Below are 20,115 nucleotides of genomic sequence, written 5' to 3' on the forward strand. Positions count from 1 at the left end.
TCATAGATGGCATTAGGATTTGTTCATTTGTTTTTATGAGTGGTTTGTATTCTCAGGTCTTCCCAGACTAGACAGTTGAACACAGGATCACAAGAACTTGACAAAAAGACATTATTTTCTGACTTCTTTCCCCAGAGTTGCTTGTCATGGGATTGTCTTCTATGAACCTATCCAGTTGTCTTGTTGGCTTCTAAGAATTTATTTGAAAGGTAGAGTTATGGAGAGAGAGAGAGCAAGTGCGCACAAGTGTGAGTGAGCTCGCGAGAGCTTTCATCTGTTGGTTCATTCCTGAAATGGCTACAACAGCGAGGGCTGGGCCAGGCTGAAGCCAGGAGCCAGGAGTTTCATCTAGGTCTCCCTCAATAATACAGGGTTCCAAATACTTGGGTCATCCTTTACTGCTTTCCTAGGTGCTTTAGCAGTGAGGTGGATCAGTGTAGAGGCAGCAGGGCTCAAACTGTTGCCCATATGGGATTCCAGCATCACAGATGGCAACTTAACCTGCTAGGCCGCGAAGAATTTTTCCCTTCTACCACTTATCTCCCTGTTGCCTCCAGGAAGCCACTTTGGCTTCCATACTCTGTGCTTGATCATTTCTCCTCCACACAGAGTTCTGCCTGTTGTTCCACTTGAATCACCATGCTCTTTCCATGCGTCCTGCCAAAGCTTCCCTACTCTCTCTGGGAATCCACTGTCACCAAAAAGCCCTGTTTTTGCGCTCTCAATCTCTCAATGCCTGAAGACATTTTTTAAACATTTTTTTATATGAAAGGCAGAATTAGCGCGAGAAAGACAGAGATCTTCCATCCACTGGTTACTCCTCAAATGGCCACAATGGCTGGGGCTGTGCCAAGCCAAAGCCTGGAGCCAGGAGTTTCTTCCAGGTCTTCCACATAGGTGCAGGGTCCCAGGGCCATCCTCTACTGCTTTCCCAGGCACATTAGCAGGGGGAACTAGATTGGAAGTGGCAACCAGGACTCAAATGGGAACCCATGTGGGATGCCAGCATTGAAGATTGCAGCTTAACCCTCTCTGCCACAGCCATCAGCTTCAGAGACGTTTTTTAAAAATAAAATATCTGATATCTCTCTTCCATAACAGAACAACAGACAAATAGCAATGAAGAAAAAAGCACTTCCTGTTTTCCAGGGCTAGAACCTTTAATTTTAGGAGGCTGTTTGTGTATCTAATATACATGCTTCCTATTAAGGATGACCCAGAAGTTTAAAGGGCAGTATGACTACAGAAACAAACAATAAAAAAAAGATTTGGCTAAGCTAACCTTCAGCGATCTAGAAAATCATCAATCCCAAGTCCATAGTGATAAATTCTTCTGAGACATCCCATTCATCACACAGCGTGTGTATGTAATCATAGTAATGTATTTATTGTACAATATGCTTCCAGAAAGCTGTTCCCAAAGCAGCAGTACACTTGTTTTAGGCTTCTTTCTATATCAACTGATTGATATCTAAGAGATACCATAGTTACTTTCTATTAAGCATTTTTTTGCAACATCGGATTTCCAAAGCTGAATATTCTTCCTATTGAAGATGAAATTCCAGAAATCACTCTTGTTTCTTTCTCAGAATTCAGTGGTCAGAATTCCTGGTATATTTTTCACTTCACACCAAGACTCTGAGGGAATGTTTTCTACTCACAAGCAATAGGGGAATAACTTTGCTTTTGTTTTTCAAGGTATTATGCTTTCTCCATTCAGAAATTGGATGATTTAATGATGACTAAGTAACCAAATTCATACTTCCAAAAATTGTTTTTTGCCAATGGTTACAAAAGGAAACATTCTTATCTCTGTGTAAATTAATATAATTAACTTGAATCTTATGGAAAGAGTAAATAAAAGTTGCTAAAGCTGGTGTGAATACAACTTTAAGAGATAAAGGAAGAATTATAAAAAGACTTATTTTATCAGATTATTTTATATGTCTCTTTAAATTTTCACTTTGCTGCTAGGGTTTCCCAAGACTACCCTCAGTTTGAAGATTCACTAGAAGACCTCGCAGAATTCAGAAAAGCTGTTAGGGCTATAATTTATTAATGATATTATAGACTATCATCAATGGTAAAATGTATATAAGGCAGTACATTAGAGTTCTTCAGAGAAGCAGAACTGACAGGAGATCTCTATTTATTATGGAATTGGCTCACACAATTACGCATTTTGAGGCATCCCACTAGCAGTGCTATTTGCAAGCTGGAGAATTGGGGAAGCTGGTGGTCAACTTTCTCAGCTTCTAAAGGCCTGAGAACTAAGGGAGCCAATGGTTCAACTCCGAAGGCCCAAGACCCAGGAGTCCCAGTGCTTAAGGGAAAAAGAAAAGTGGTTGTTTCAACTCAAACACAGAGAGCATCCTGAACCTTTTGATTCTGTTCTATCCCTCAGCAGATTGAATAATGCCCACCAGTGTTGGTGAGGTAGATCTTTACTGAGTCAAATGCTAATCACTTCTGGAATTACCCTCATAGACACACCCAGAAATAATATTTTACCAACTATCTGGGCCTTCCTCTGATAAGTTAAATTGCCACATAAATTGACCATTACACACAGGGTCCAGAAAAGACCAGGCGTGAGCTTCAATCGAAGCTACCACAGTGGAGTTGTGTGGAGAATATTTAATTCTCCTAGCAATGATTTGTGACACATTTAATATATTGCCAGCTAGGGCAGCTCACTTGAACCTAGGTGTCCAGGGTTTTTAGTGGGGCTCAGTCACATGTGCTTCAAAATGATACCATATTCTCCAAGGCTCCAGGTGAAAAACAAAAACGAAAAGGACATTCATTGTATCACCTTGTTAACATAAATATTAGATATCACCCAAGGTCCCAGGAATAGAAAGACAATTTTGCCAGCCAGGATGTTTCAAGGGCTGATGGCTCATCTCTGAGGAGCCCATTAGGAAGTGGTCCCTCTTTTGGATTATTCAGGGTTTGAGTACACCCTCTCTTAGTTAACCAGTTAAAGACTTTGGAGAGACACAAGTTGAGATTGTGTGTTATACTTACCCTTCATTTAAGAAGGGTGATATGGTCCACTTGTCAGGGAAGCTGTCCTTGAAGAAAGGGTCTTATTTCAAACTCAGAGGATTGGCAAATACACATTTCTATATTTTAAATTGTTTAAAGCAGATGATAGAACTTTTAAAAATTCTTTAACTTTGTTTCCTTCTTAACTAACTATGCCAATTCTCCTGAGAAGACTTCTAAACAAAATAATCTTGAAAATTCACATATTTTTGAAATGAAGCACAGCTTAAGAAGGTTAAAAATGCATCAAGTAACCAAGTTGTCCTTTGCAATCACGCACAAAACTGCTATAAAAATCATTGTTCAGCATGTGCAAATACTGGTCATCATCTGTGTTGTCTTCCCAGATGTACCATGTTTCGATATCGCCCAGAAGATTCCAAAGGTAGACATTTCAGGAAACAGATGACTGCACTTTAAAGTAGGACGTGGAGGTTCCTTTCCTTGCTTTGTGCTCCAAAGTATGCTACAGGGAAAGTGACCTGCCCCTGCCCCACCTCACCCCTGTTCTTCCCCCAAAGCAGATGGAAGATTAGGATGTATACAGCCAATCAGTAGGACCAGGTATTCTCGTTCCCGCGCACCCTTTTCTGTAAACAATAGCACATAACTTTTCTAAAAGATTCTCTCTTCTGCACCTAGGAAGCGGTGTTGTTCCAGTACTTGAATCTGGAGGGAATCATCAGCACGGCTACTCTGAAGTTAGCCATGCAGTATCCTGTTAGAACTGCAATAGCAGCTTTCTGTTGAGTATGGCCAATGCATTGCCATAGAAGGCAACGGATGCCAGTGAGAGGCCTATCACTATTTTTACAGAAGTTCTATATTGAATTAGATGTAGAGTGCTACAGATGAGTTAATAAGAAAGTATCCACTTAGATTTTGTTGTGCTGAACTGCAAGATAGTCTGACCTACAAATGCTTCAGATTTAAACTCATACAAATATTCTTAAGCATAACTCACAAATCCATCTTTTTGGCATTTTCACTGGGACACTTTTGAAAATATCTTTGTAATTATGATGAAAGTATAAAATTATTTTTTATCTTAAATAAGCATCAGAATAATTTGGAGGAAAATGAATACAAACATAATATATTAAAATCACTTTTTATCCCTGAGAAAGGTAGACATATTGATAGTGAATTATTGATAACCTGAGTTTATCTTAAAACTTCTACCCGGGAATGGAGAACAGCTAGGCTTAACCTCTGTTTACTGACTATGAACATTTCTGGTATCAGAACAACTCCAGGAAATAGAGGTTATTTTTATTTACTTGACAGACTTGTTTGTATAGGGAATATAATGAATTCCACAAATATGTATTGCCATTTCTGTGCATGGCATAATACTAGGTGGTATTGGAGAGAAATCAGTCTTGTATTGGTTAAACATATACAAGAGAATGCAAGAGAATGGAGTTTATGAAAGCATACTTTCTATAGAATGAAAGCAGTAATTTTATTCCCAAATAAGTATTTAAAATGATACAAGATTATGAAGCTGTCTTTTATGTCATAAGTCTGATTACTTCTTCAACTAAAGAAAAAGTCACCATAGCATAATCAACTTGAACTTCCTCATATTTTACACATTGTGTGAAAGTGATATAGAAAAATATAATATATACATATTGAGAATTCACCTCCCTAGTCTTTTCATTTTTTGCCTGCATAAGCAAATTAGTTACTCCGTGATAAGGCTAGTTGATTACTTTTTCTGAATAAAGTTGTAGCAGAGCAAATTAAAATTTTTGTAAAATTAAGATAATTAAAAATACAGAATCTGGGGCTGGCATTGTAGTGCAGTGGGTTAAACCATCACTTGGAACACATTCAACATCAGGATGCCTGGGATCAAGTCCGCCGCATCTTCCAATCCAGCTTCCTGCTAATGTGCCCAGGAGACAGCAGATGTTGCCCCCAAGTCCTTGGAGACCCAGCTAGAGTTCCTGGTTCCTGGCTCCCATGTGGCCCAGTCCCAGCAGTTGCAGGCATATGAGCATTGAACAAGTGAATAGAATATCTCTTGCTCTGCCTCTGTAACTCAGTCTTTTAATGAAATTTAAATCAATCCTGTTGATCTGAACTCATATAAATTGGTGTTTACTTTCTTAAACTGTTATCTAGGCTAAATTTATATTCAATAAGACAAGTTACTAATTTTGCCAAGTAAATCATTGCCAAGTTCATTTTATATCTACCACTGAATATTGTTTAGATGATGATTCTTTTGTCTTTCATTTTTGTTTCAAAAAGTGATGTGCTTGAAGGTGTCAGAGTACTACCCAATTATCTTGTTACCTAATTTCTTCCTGCGAGGCTTGCTCTGAGTCTTCTCAGTAATGTTTGCATGAAAGCACAGTCTGTTTTAGGTAGGAAATGTTATAGGTGAATTAGTGGTGCTATATTGATGAAAACCACAATATTGTAACTATCAGTGAAATAAGTTAGTGAATTTTAATTATTATTTTATCTGGAATATATTTTAGATTGATTTCCTTTCCAGAGGGTTTTTTTAAATTGATATTAGTGACAGAGTCTTCTAGAAGGGTATGATAACATTTCAGATTTAAGATAAGTAATTTTTTACCATCCTTTTTCAAGGTCAAATTGGGTAGGCATTGTTTTATAACTGAAGGAGAGCAAGAGAGAGCGTGCACAAGCAAGAGAGATTGATTCTTGCCAAGTAATTACATTAAATATTCTCTCTGGGGGGAAAAGTGTCAGAAAACTAAAGGAGTTGTGGAAATTGATAGAATAAATTAACTTCTTGTAAAATCATTTTCCACCTCATTAGAACATTTGTTTCTGAATGTCAGAAGCAGATGAAATAATTTTACTATAGATCTTCCAGGATAAGGCTAAAACTCACTATGTACTACAATGAAGATTACACAACATTTTAAAGGTGTCCATGAAGTCTAAACTGTCCATTGAACAGAAAAGGATGGGGCTTATGTTGAACTTCTGAGTTATGTATTTGGGACAAGCACGTGTGATGAAGTGTTATGACACATAGATAGCAGTATCTGCCAGCCATTTTTATTAAGATTGAATGCTTGTGAAGCGTTAAAATGTCATCCAATAAAAATTGTTATGTTGAATTTTAAGAAAAGGCATATTAAAAATGATATTACCGAAAATCACCTGTCTGCCTTCTGTGATGCATGTTTCTATTATTGTTTATTTAACAGCCTTCATTTCTTTGGCATTTCCTGACATCTCCTTGAAAAATCTTTCATTTTTCTTTTCTCCTTCCTTCCATCCTCCATCCTCTCCTTCTGTTACCGGAGAAATTGCAGGGTTCTTGTCTTCGCAAGAAAGAATTCAGGCATGAGTAGTGGGAGGTAAAATAGCAAGGTTTATTAGGGAAGGGACATCGTAAGGACGGATGGGCACCTCTCCAGACAGAGCCTGAGACTGCGAAAATGCCCAGTCGCTCGGACTGGGGGGGGGGGGGCAGCGAGGTTACATGGTTGAGTAGAGAGATTACAGCTGCCCAGGCCAGGCGGGCGGCTCAGCAGAGAGGCCGAGGGCTGAGCGCTCAGTCCGGTTGAGGCTGGGGGTTTTTAAGGAGATGGGTCTTGCTTCCCCACCTCTGCTCCTCTAGGAACAAGGGCTTTTGGGATGTAAATAGAAAAACTTCTCTCTTGAAGGTCTGAAACAAAGGACTTTATGGATGCAAATGTTATCAGACAGGAGGAAGGGTGGGCAGGACCCCCTAGAGAATTGGAATCCGGAGCAGGATGTTTGAAATGCAGATACTGGGCTGCTCCTGGGAGGTTGTGGAAGATTGTCAGGCAGAAGGGGTGGGGACTCCACCTGGCAGGTTATCTGGTAGAAGAGGACAGGGCAGGGCAGGAAGTGAATAGCGGGCTGCCCCTGAAACACCATCAAAATGACCTTGAGATGCAGCATATGCTGGACATGGATGTCTTCTCTTTAGGCCTTTGTGTCACACACACATAAGCTCATAACTGACTTCCTACCTAACCCTCCCTTCCTTCCTTCCTTTACTATTTTCCCTCATTCCTTCCTCCTCCTCTCTTTCTTGATCTTCTATTATTCAGATGTTGGCTTTAATGCTAAACCTAATACCACTTTGAAATTCCCACTTTTAATTTAATCTTTGTACACCTGCCTGACCTTGTCTCTGGCTTTCTCTGTTCTTCCCAACAGTACTGCAAGGTGTCTGGATCATAACAAATCTTCCCAGGCAGACTAATTAATTAATTCACAAGCTTTTATTAGGATTCCACTCCTGGGTGAGGTTCCCTGGTTCCAACAGAGCATGTCAGAGGCTGGGAGGGCTCCTTTTATAGATTCAGGGCATGGGGGTTAAAGGTTGAGGCGGGTCTGATCCTCATTGGTTGACTTTAGGCACCCGCGGGGACCTTGACAAGGACTTTTCTTCCCCAGAAATGCAGGCAGGGACTCTCCATTCCCGGAAGTATAGGCCTTCCCTCCTGGCGGATCCCAAAACTACCAAGTACCCAGTAGTCAATGGCAGCTAATCAATTAGCATCCATAACTGAGGAAAATGGGTTGTATCTGCTTAAAACTCCTTTAGGTTTACTACTGAATTACATTAAGAGTTTTGTGAACTCTGGTTTGATTTAACAGGCTTTTTGCCATTGGTTAACCTTTGTCCAGGCATCACCAGGTTAAGTGGAATCAGTTGTCCTGAACAGAATGTATCTCTTTTACATAATAGACATGGAATGTCTTTGCTAGGAAAGGGCATAGATTTCAGATCTATGGCTCATTAAAAGAATATACAGAGTTTTAAAAAATGATGCTAATGTAAATGTGTGTTTAGTCTGCTAAAAGAGCTGTGTAATTATAGTCAAAAATATGCTAAATAAAACCACAGGAAAGTGGAATTTTACCCACTCAACCTGATGGGACAATATAATTACATACATTGTACTTCTTCTTGAATGAAAGTAAGCTATCCCAGTAGCCTTTCCCTATATCCATAGAGTCTGAGGGCTAGACAGAGTTATTCTTTTTGGCTCCTGAGCAGGGGTTTCCTCAAGAGAATTTACTAAAGAAGAGATGATCCTGAGATCGGAAAACTGACCCCTAAAAATTATAGGAAAACATGGCACTTAAAATTCCCCAGAAGCGCCATCTAGGATGCCACATATGTTATCAGAATTTGAGGTGGCATATTATATCACCATATGCTTATTAATAAGTCCCCAATATTAATAAGCCCAAGAGTTCTTGCCTAATATTTAGAGAAGAATTCTAAATACTGGCACAGAAACAAGGCATCATGGTACATTTTAAGCCTTTATTTAGTGAGAAAGGTGAATAGGAGAGTGAGAGCTTTATCAGAGAGAGAGGGGTAAATCTGGGTTCGTAGCAAGCACCAGGAACCAGCCACGTGGAGAGCATCTAGGGCATGTGGCCCAAAGGCCACGTGCCCTGGGGGCGCAGGGCTACAGCCAGCCCTCTCCTGGCAAGAGGCCAGGAAACAGAAGAGAAGGGCTGGATACACCATGTCCCAGGCTTTTAACCCACTTCCAAAGGAGAGTGGTTAATTAACCTGATTGGCTGGTGGGCACCCAGGTGTGGCCTGGTAGGGGCATGAGGTCACATAGGGGCATGGCGAAGGCATCAGGTAGGGCGTGAGGTCACACAGAGGTGTGGTCTTCCAGCTCAGAAACCTAATCAATTTTAGCCTGTATGCCTGCCTACTTCAATACTTGCATGGTCTTTCACAACGTTTATATAGTGAGTGTTTGTCATAGCCCATCTCATACTGTGGCAGATTCTGGTACTAACGTGAGCAGAGGGTGGGAGCCACAGCCAATGCTGGGTTGTCCTGGTAGTTCAGGATCCTCCCCCAAGTCCCAAGGCTAAAACCCATCTGAGAAGCCTAGGAAATGGGAAGAAGAAGAGTTTGGAAGACATTTCAGGTATTGGCATCCTGACAGTAAAACTACACTTGGTCAACTAACACATATCGTACAGAAATAATTATTGCAAAAAGCACTTTAAATAAAAAAGGAACTCTAATTCCTAAGTAGCACACAGGTAACTTGTTAAATAAAGAGGCTTAAATTATTCATTTGTTGGAACCTTTTCATGCCAAACAGGAGTCTTTGATTCTCTAATTTTCCATCTTTCTCTTTTTCATGGTTATTTAGAGATGAATAGCCCCGCTATACATAAAGATTCAGGTTGTTTAGCAATAGCTACTTTATAGGGGGAACAAAATGCCTTTTTAATTTGGAAGCAAACTTAAAACAAATGATCATGTTAGTTGAAGCACTTCCCTTGGGGGATGTGATAGGTAGGAATGCAACAGGATTTGGCATGGAGCTGTCAGTTTTGGAATGCGGTGTAGCTAAGAAATATTTTCATTTGCTTTCCTGTTGATTTCTTGGCAGAGATTTCTGGCACAAAGTAAGGAAATCAAATTAGTGGGAATATGTGAAGTTCTAATATTTTATGTTAAAATGCCATTTTAAAATTAGTCTAAAAATAATCAAGTCTAGTTTGAATTTACCTACTAAGACTTGTAATTAGATTTCGGCTTTGTGATGTTATAGCTCCAAATCAGAACTCAAAGTGGGCAAAGGGTAAGAGTAGCTGAAACCAGTCAGCTTGTGTATTGATGAAGAGAAAATGGGAGAAAACCTAGGTTTTCACCAGGAGCTGCTATCATTCCCTAAATATGATTGTTTGAGACTCTGATGTCTAGGGGTGGGTCCTGGAACAGCAATTAAGATGCTGCTTAGGTTGCCCACATTCCATATGGGAGTCCTGAGTTCGAGTCTCATCTTCACTTTATATTCCAGCTTTCTCTAATGGGAAGCAGTGGTGGTGATGCGGGTACTTGGGTCCCTGCCACACATGTAAGAGACCCAGGTTGAATTCCAAGATCCCAGCTCCAGACTGGCCCAGCCCTGGCTATTGCAGGCATTTGGGGAATGAACCAGCAAATGGAAGGTCTCTGTCTCTCTCCATCTCTCAATTAGTAATAATGAAAGACTTTATTGTTTAGATAAGACTATAGTGTATCTAATTTTCAAGAGTATACAGCTCTCTTATTTACTGACTTGAGAATAAGGGTATAATAATATAATAATACAGCTCTCATTTACTGACGTAAGGAGAATAAGGGTACAATGAGGTGGACATCAGTGTTTTCCGGGAAGCACTGAGTCCTTTGTAGACAACCTGAAGAGTTGACCTATAGAGTAGTGCCCTGGGCTGGATAAGGGCTTGTCAACTCTTCATCCTCTAGTCTTGGGATCTCTATGTGGGTATGAGTTGTTGATGGTACCATAGAAGAAACTGCCTATGACTAAGCACATGCATACCAAATCTGGCAGTATTTAACACTTCTCAATCTTTCTGTAGCAATTATTTTGGAATACCTGCTCTACTGTTGTGAAATGAAATTCAGTAATAAAATGTACTTAGACATATAACTGAAACAAAATCTAATACCGCAAATACAAGTTAAGAAAAGTAAGCTGCCATAAAATTTCTTGCAATAGGTAAACACTGTAGAACTTAACCAGAGGACAGAATCGGCTCCACAGTTTCCAAGGAACTCTTAGGGACTGTGCTTTAAGGAAAATATATTAAATGTTTCGTCAAGTCTTTGGGTTTTAGAAAGGTGTTTTTCTGATTTTCTAAAGCATCCAGACTATCTCTTCCATATATGTCATAGGCAGAGCTCTAGTAAATATATATTATTATGTTTATAATAAACTATATAGAATAATACATAAGCTCTATAAACAGTATAAGAAACATAATATCTCTTCCTAACTTTCTGTGAATTGTGATGGCTTTTCTAGGAGGCATTTTTTGTCTAGGCACCTGGATAGCTATTGTCTCAGTGGTATCTTGGAAACTAAAGTTACAATAGGTAACTGGGAATCTGAGTGAGAAAGTACCTTCTTAAACTTTTTTTTCCCTTCGAATAGATTAGAGAAGAATTAATGTCTCATGGAAAGATAGGAATATTTTATACAACTCTTGATTGTACAACTAAAGGAAATAACAAATATTTGAGTTGATAAGGTCTTTAACTTTCTAAATGTTTCAAGGATGGTCTAAGTTCAGATCACTTGCTCATGTTCAGAATGAAGTCATTTGAGGACAATGCCTTTAATATCCTATTCCAGTTTGAAATAAGGATTAAAATTTCTCGTTAACATATGTACACACGTGTCCTTTCATTAACCCTTTCTATATCCTCCTACGTTGAGTGTCAGATCTCTCGTAGTTAGTCTTCTTTGGTAGAGAATCTGGCATAGTACCAATGTCATTTAGAGCTATAAGAATCTTAAGGGACACCTTGATCAATATGTAAGCTTGAAAACAGGAAAATGAGGCCTACAGACTTTTGGATTTGCCTAAGTTAACTCATGAAGTTAACTGTCTAGTGGGAAGCACATTCTGGCTACAAAGTATTAAATCATCTGATAAACCCCCTCCCAAGAGGAGCTTAAGTGTTCGTTACTATTTGGAAATTAGCATATTTCAGTGATTAAATATTCTATTGAACTGATATTGGTTTTATTAACTGGTAAGAACAAGGAATGGTGCAGGTCTTGGGTTCTGCTATGGTTGACTGCTTTGATATGATTCACTGTATTTCCAATGGACTTGACAGATCATTATTATAGTAATAAGTAGTGTGGTGGGTTGATCTGCCTCCTATTTATATTTCTCCTTAAAAAGTAAATTCAGACTATTATCATTCACTGGTCTCAACATGAGAAAATTCTATCTCATATACTCTATGCTTTTGAAAGGCATGACACAGATAGTCAAAGATTAATCCATGCACTGGTGGTTCTTGAAGAAGAGGGCATATCATGAGTACCTGAGGAAGCTTTAGGTCTACTTAGGTCTGTCTTGCATCTCAAATCTACTGAAGAGACTCTAGAGATGAATCTTTGGACATATTATCCAGGAAACAGATTTGGAACAGGTTCATATTCATTGGGGACTCTTGGAAATGACCTTGTGAAAAATTGGAAGAGGAGTGTTGGAAGCAGGAGAAATTGAACTGGAATGTAGTTGCAATAGGTATCTTAGACAATCCCATGGAGGGAATCCTAGTGTGTCCCTAGTGTGTCCAACCCTTCAGAAAAGAAACAGGGCTTAGTCGTCGGTTGGAAGTGAATCATTGAGAGGCAGCTCAAATTTGCCATCTGGCCCATGCATAGCAAATGCCTTGGCTTTGAGCTAATTAGCAGCCAATACTCCTGGCACTTGCAGCAATGAGCACCTTGAGGTCTGATAGGGTTATACCCAGGTCCTGTACTACTGCTCCAGTCAGATTCAGTATATGACAAAGGAATCTCACCTCATCTGGGAACAGGTCATTCTAGATTACACCTGTTCCTATTTCTTGGGAGAAACAAAGAGGAGAGTTAGTCTGACCAGCATCAGTTGTGTCTCTGCAGCAGCACGTAAGCCTGCAACTGATGTTCCTGGTCTCCTTCATTCACCCTCTTCTCGTTCTCAGCGACACTTACCTTTGGTTGGAGTCTATTGATCTAACAGCTTATGTGGTAGATTAATCCTAATTAATAATGGATCTCAACTCCAGGATCCAGTCTTCTCAGGGCAAGCCACACTATTGCACTTGCCTATAAACACTGGTTAAGGGAGTACAAAGAAATGCTCAAGTGATCATTAGGTGGCAAATGTATTATTCTCAGCCTCCACTGAATCATAGCATCCCTAATTCATCATTATGATCAAAGCCAGTTGACCTGTCATAATTGTTGACATGAAAAGCTGGAGTGGGGGCCAGTGCTGTGGCGGAGCAGGTAAAGCCTTTGCCTGCAGTGCTATCATCCCATATGGGCACTGGTTTGAGTCAATTGCTCCACTTCTGGTCCCGCTTTTTCTTATGGCCTAGGAAAGCAATAGAAAATAGCCCAAGTCCTTGGGCCCCTGTACCTGCGTGGGAGACCCGTGAGTGAAGAAGCTCCTGGCCTCAGATTGGCCCAGCTATGGCCGTTGCCACCATCTGGAGAGTGAATCAGCAGATGGGAGGCTGTCTCTGTCTCTGTCTCTCTCTTCTTCTACCTCTCTGTAACTCTGCCTTTAAAATAAATATATAAATCTGTGGGGAGCAACTCAGACTAGACTAAGTTACTGGAATTAAGACTTATTCTATGCATCTGCTCTCCCACAATATGGCGCTGAAAGGGAGCAAACAACTTCTACGCAGCTGCCTCTTGCCAACTTGATTGACAACCTGCAGGAGCTGATCCTGCTCTGGATTGGAGGAGAGCAGCGTGCTCGGCGTGTAGGTAGCAGAGTTGGGATTGGTGGAAGAGGACTATAAAGGAGGAGAGAGACAACATGCACCAGGGAACATCTGGATAGCATCTGAGCAGCCCCCGAGAGAGCCGGCCGGCCATGTGCCACTCCCCCGCGGAAGTGGGGAAAGTGGCAGGGGGAGCCGCCCCTCCATGGAGGTGGAGGGGTCAGCAGCCAACCCGGGAAGGACCAGCAGCAAACCCGGGGAGGGCTGAGCAGACAAAAGAACAGCGCAGGGTCCTGTGTCGTTCCTCCGCGAATGGGGGAGCGACATAAATCTTAAAAAAAAAAAAAGGCTGGAGTGACCAAAGCATTCATAGGTGAATATTCAATCTGACTTTCTCCATACGCAATCAGAAAATTTATAAATTTTTATCTTTTTAGAATATGAATAGATTCAATATAATTTCAATCATTATCAAAATAATAGTTTACAAGTTGATTTTAAAATGGAAAACAAGGTTAACAGAATAGCTGAATTTATTTCATTATTTTAAATTTTTAAACAACTTTGCTTTTAAATAAGCAGAAGAAACTGGGTCCCAGAAGCTGCAGTGGCCTCATCAGTAGCAATCTTATGCATTCTTCCTTTTGCTATTTTTTGATGGTTTAAATAGGTTCGTATTATCACACTGCTGGCATACCTCATTTGCATGAAATTCTGCACCATACATATTAATTGTAGCAAACTTGATTACCTTCTCATCCCAGGAATAAAAAAAAAAAAACTACACAGGAAGATAATTTTCAGTGACATCTAACTAAATTTCGTTAAGTGAATTGTGCCAAGGTTATAAATTAAATGAAAAATAATACTTTAATATTTGGACATCAAACTAAAAAAATGGTTTCCTTATACAAATTTGTGTACTTTTAAAAAAAAGTAATATATCTTTTTCTTATATGGTCCTTAGAATTTAAAGCGTAATGAACAGGAACCAACGAAAAAAATTGTAACTGATTTCTAAGGCTCTGCACTTGATATTTAGTGTATTCTACCTTCATTATATCTGAATTTATTTTTATTAAGATGGAAAAATTAGACTATAAAACTACAATAGGAATCTGGCAGTTAGCAGAGTGATCAAAACATGCACATTTTACTCCCATCTTCACCATCTGACTCCAGTTTCCTGCTAATGAAGGCCCTGAGAAGAAGCAATAATGGCCCCTCTAAGTTCCTGCTTACCCATATGAGAGACCTGGATTGAGTTCCTGGCTCCTGGCTTTGGCTCCAGCCATTGCAAGAATTTGGGAAGTGAACCAGGTAATGGGAGTGCACTCTGTCGATTTGTTTCTAAAATAAATAAGTAAATAAATACTACTTTTGAAATTGTAAAAATCCAAGGAGTATGGTAGTAGAAAAAGGACATACATAAATACATGGATGGAAAATGGGGAGCATCAGATACATGTTCTCACATGTGACGATATGGTTAGATGATGTGATAAAGATACAAAAATAATTCAGTGAAAAAAAGATAAACCTTGAATAATACTGGAAAATTGTATGTTTATTTCCAAAATAATGGATTTTAATGTATTCTGCACACAATTTACAAAAACTCAGTATGGATTATAGGCTTAAATATAAAACTTCTAGAAGAAAACATGGAAAAAGTCTTTGTGATTCTTGGTTACTCAAAGATCCCTTAACTTCAGAGTCAAAAGCAGCACTATCCATTAAAAATACCATGCAAATTAGACTGTTAGAACTAGAATCTTCTGTTTGAAAAATAGTTTCAAGAGAATGAAAAGATAGGCCACAAATGGGGAGAAAATGTCTGCTAAGCACATGCTGTTACAGGGCTTGTATCTAGAATATAAAAAGGAAAATTTAAAACTCAGTGAAAAAACCCATTGTGAAGCAAAATGTTTTGAAGAAACACTTTTCCAAAGAAGACATCCAGATGGGAAATGAGAGTATGAAAAAAATGCCCACCATATTAGTAATTAGGGAAAAGAAAATTAAAACTGCAATGCAATACTAAACAATTATTAGAATGTCTAAAAATAAAAAGAACTAACCCTGTGCAGGGAATTGGTGAAGGCCCGAGATAAGAAGTCTCATGCTGTACTGGTAGGAATTCAGAATGCAACAGCTACTTTCAAGCAGGGATTTGGAATTTCACTTAAATAAATGGAAGTTTTTTTTATTTGAAAGGAAGAGAGGGAGAGAGACAGAGACAGACAGGCAGATCTCCGATTTGCTGGTTCACTTCCCAAATGCTCAGAGCATCCAGGGGTGGGCTAGGCAAACGGCAGAAGACAGAAGCTGGTAAATCAATGCTTGGTCTCACGTGGATGACAGGATAGAATTTGACCTATCAAATTCTGCCTCCCAGGATGTGCCTTAATAGGACACTAGAATGGACTTGAATCCAGGCACTCTGATATGGGATGTGAGCATTATGAGCAGTGGCTTAACCACTGCACAAAAAGCCTGCCCTAGACTGAAAATTTGCTATAAAGGTAAACAAACATTAATCATACACCCCAGAAATTCTTCTCCTATGTACTTACTCAAAAAATGTAAATATGTTTATACACAAGTACAAAAAAGCCTGTGTGTTAATGTTTATGGTAGCTTTATTCATAATAGTCAAAACAAGTAAACAGTGCAAATGACCTTTGACCTGTAAATTGATAAATGATGGCATATTTACACAATGGAATCCTACTCTGCACTCTAAAGGAATGAACTATGGATATGCAAAAACATACATTATAGTAAGTAAAATAATAAAAATTCAAAGGGTTACATACTGTATGACTTCTTTCTGGAAAGGATGAATCTATGAAGACAGAAAAAAGTCAATTATTGGCTAGGTATTGAGAATGGGGTAAGAGTTAACACACAGAAGCATATGGCAATATTTGAGGGTGGTTATTCAATTATATGTAGTCAACAAAACATAAGGGGCCTGAGTATTCTCAAAAGGAGAAATAGAAATTGCCAAGAGATATATGAAAAAATGCTATATATCACTAGCTATAAATGGAAATACAAATTAAAACAGCTTTATCAATTCGCCCTTGTTAGAATGGCTATTATCAAGAAAAGTTACAAATGCAATCAAGAATGTGAATTCTTGTTATACACTGTTGGTGGAAATGTAAATTAGTACAGTCTCAATGGAAAATATAGGAATTTATTTTTTAAAGGATTTATTGAAAGTTATTTTATTTAGTTATTTTACTTATTTCAAAGTCAGTTTACTTGAAAGTCAGAAAAGGAGAGGCAGAGAGGGAGACAGAGGTCTTCCATCTGCTGGTTCACTCCCCAGATGGCCACAAGAGCTGGGACTGTGCCTGACACCAGGAGCCAGGAGCTTCTTTTGGGTCTTCCCCGCGGGTGTAGGGGCTCAAGGACTTGGGCCATCTTCTACCGCTTTCCTAGGCCATAGTAGAGAGCTGCATGAGAAGTGGAACAGCTGGGACTCGAACTGGTGCCCATATGGGATGCCGGCACTGCAGGAGGCGACTTTACCCACTGTGCCACAGCGCTGGCCCTGTGAATTTCTTTATAAACTAGAAATACAACTAGCATGTGATCCAACAATCCCATTACTGAGTAAATATACAAGTCATGAACTCTTTGTATCAAAGATACCTGCAGTGTTCAAAATAGCCATGATGTCCATGATCAGATGAACGGATAAAGAAAATGTGTAAATACACAATGCAACACTACTCAGCCTTACAAAGAATAAAATGTTGACATTTGCAGCAAAATAGACAGAAACAGAAGATATCATGTCAAGTGAAATAAGTCAGAAACACAAACAAATACTACATGTTGTCCCTCATTCATTGGAGCTAAAAAGAAGAAAACACAATCTGAGCACAGAATCTTGATTGCTACCAGCTGAAAGGGATAGGAATGATGGAAGGGGTTTGAATTAAGAAAAATATAGGGAAAGCTGGATGTAGTTTATGGGTTCTGGCAAATATTAGAAACATACCAGGGGACTCCAATTTAATCCCATCAAGGTGGCATGTACCAATGCCATCTCACTAGTCCAAGTGATCATTTTCAGTTCACAATCGATCATAATGAAAGGACTAAGAGTCAAAGGGAACACATAAACAAGTCTAGTACCTGCTAATAATAACTGATAGAATAAATAAAGGGGAGAGTGATCCAACATGGGAAGCGAGATAATCAGCAGACTCATAGAATGGCGGATGTCCTAAACAGCACTGTGGCCTCAGAATCAGCCCTAAAGGCATTCCAATCTGGCTGAAAAGCCCATGAGAGTATTTCAGGCATGGAAAGCCAAGACACTCTGGCAAAAAAAAAAAAAAAAAAAAAAAAAAACTAAATGAAAGATCTCTGAGTGAGATCCCAGTGGAAAGAACAGGTCTTCAAAGAAGGAGGTACCTTTCTCTGAAGGGAGGAGAGAACCTCCACTTTGACTATGACCTTGTCTAAACAAGATAAGAGTCGGAGAACTCAAGGGGCTTCCATAGCCTTGGAAACTCATGACTGGTGCATAGGGTGATTACTGATGCCATAAACTGGAGTGTCAATTTGTGAAGTCAACAACAGGAGTCACTGTGCACTTACTCCTCATGTAGGATCTCTGTCCTTAATGTGCTGTACATTGAGACTTAATGCTATAATGAGTACTCAAACAGTATATTTCACTTTGTGTTTCTATGGGGGTGCAAACGGTTGAAATCTTTACTTAATGTATACTAAACTGATCTTCTGTTAAAAAAAAAAAAAAAAAGAAATTATCAATTCCCAAGTTGACTCTCACTGGGATTAAACATGACAATAGGTCTGATCTGATTTCATCATCATTTAAAAAATCATCTATTATTTTTCACTTTATGTTTCTGTGTGGGAGCAAACTGTTGAAATCTTTACTTAATGTATGCTAAACTGATCTTCTGTATATAAAGAGAATCGAAAATGAAAAAAAAATAAAATTTTAATAATAGGGAAACTGGGTGTAGAAAAAATAGGAACTCTGAACAATTACATAATTTTTATAAGTGTAAAACTATTCTAAAATAAAGAGTTATACTTAATGGCCAGCACTGTAGTGTAGTAGGCAAAGCTGCTGCCTGCAGTGCTGGCAGCCCATATGTGCGCCGGTTCGTATCCCGACTGCTCTACTTCCCATCCAGCTCTCTGCTGTGGCCTAGTAAAGCAGTAGAGGATGGCCCAAGTCCTTGGGCCCCTGCACTCGCATGGGAGACCAGAGAAAGCTCCTGGCTCCTGGCTTCGGATCCACTCAGCTACTGCCATTGCAGTGGATGGAAGTGCGCTCTCTCGCTCTTTCTCTCATGCTCGCTCGCTCTAACTCTGCCTTTGAAATAAATAAATCTTTTTTTATAAAGTTATTTTTAATGTAATTTCTAAGTTTGATTACACAAGAGACCATTTCGCTTTTTACTAAATACACACTGAAGAGCAAGTGATATAGCAAATTAAATTATTAAGAATAAGTTACTCTTGGGTGAGCATTACTGGATAGTCACACTATTGTTACATTTGTAATTTCTCCAAATTTGAAACAGTTCAAAATAAAGCATAAAAACATGATTTAGAAAAAAGGAAGTGAATTTAACATCATGTAAATCACACTGCAAAACAATAAAAATTTTAAATAAGGGTACTTTTATTGTGCCCCATGCTAGAAGTGAAATTAGTTCCTATGATCAAGGAACGAAAACACCAACATCCCTGAGCTTTAAGTTGTGAAGATGCTATGCATAAACTTCCCTGTTGTTACCAATTATTTCTCAAATGCAGTGGTAGTATTTTGGACTATCATACTTTTATCACTTGGTTTCTAGACCCACAAATTCTACCTAATTGGATTTGCAGCACTATGCAGAGATTGCATCTGAGATGAACCTTGGAGGAGCCAGGTGTAACAGGCTTACACAGTGAGAAGATTTCCAGACCTGACAACTTACAACAGCCCAAACTTTGAGGGAAGAAAAATGCACAAATATTCTTCAGTCTGTTTCATTGGAGCATCAAGTACGTATAGGACTATATGTGGATTAAAGCTTGCAAAGGAAAGTTGGATCCTATAATAATGTTGTGCTGAAAAGATTATAGGTAATTCTGCAACCTTTTCGGGGGCTTTCACACGTGGATAGCCTGATGATTGTAACTCTGTAGGGAGATCTGTGGGCCAGGAGGCCTTAGGATAGATTTATATGGCTCATGAGAAAAGGTAGTTCTTATGAACCCCTTGCTTCCTCTCAATATAATATGTCTCCAGTACCCTAAAGTTTGGAGTTTTTAGTACAACTCTTCTCCTCTAGTGCTCTAGAAATAATTATCTTCCTTGCTGAGTGAGATTTAAGAAGACTTAGTTCAGCATTTTAGGTAAATTTTTCATGAAGGTGTAGTCTTTCATTTTCTCTGGCACTGACCTTATGCTCAATTATCTGGGCTTCTATCTTTCTGCATGACCAAGATTTAACTTTGAATCATCATCACTGCAGATAGTTCTGAAGTGCAGTCCCATATCCAATAATCTACGCTGTCGTCTACTCTGAATCCTCCCTCTTGGACTCTGGGGTCTGTGGGCTGTCATGATTCTTTGTACCCTTGAAGGCCACATATTCTTCACTGTGTGCAGATAGCCCATTCTTAGTTGCACTTACCAGGGCTAGCCATATGCCAGACTCCCTGTGTAGAATATTGTTCAATTCTCCGAATAGCCCCTTGGAGATATGTTGTCAAAACACAGACTTGGAGAAATCAACCAGTTCATC

At 39.2% G+C, this 20,115-nt stretch overlaps 1 protein-coding gene across 31 annotated transcripts in view; it reads left to right on the top strand.

Annotated features, from left to right (window-relative positions):
• INPP4B (inositol polyphosphate-4-phosphatase type II B) overlaps nucleotides 1-20,115 on the top strand; it is a 906,112-nt gene that overhangs the window by 209,907 nt on the left and 676,090 nt on the right. For 7 of the 31 annotated variants that reach the window (XM_070047523.1, XM_070047525.1, XM_051819430.2 and 4 more), the window contains exon 3: nucleotides 19,211-19,369. The exons of 20 other annotated variants lie outside the window; for them this stretch is intronic. The gene's annotated coding sequence lies outside the window, so the exon portion shown is untranslated. Of the gene's footprint in view, nucleotides 1-14,497; nucleotides 14,636-19,179; nucleotides 19,370-20,115 lie in introns of those variants that run through there. 4 more of the 31 variants (XM_070047502.1, XM_070047515.1, XM_070047516.1 and 1 more) reach the window with 2 other exon arrangements.

The sequence above is a fragment of the Oryctolagus cuniculus genome, chromosome 8 (assembly GCF_964237555.1).
Source record: "Oryctolagus cuniculus chromosome 8, mOryCun1.1, whole genome shotgun sequence".
Taxonomy (NCBI): Eukaryota; Metazoa; Chordata; class Mammalia; order Lagomorpha; family Leporidae; genus Oryctolagus; species Oryctolagus cuniculus.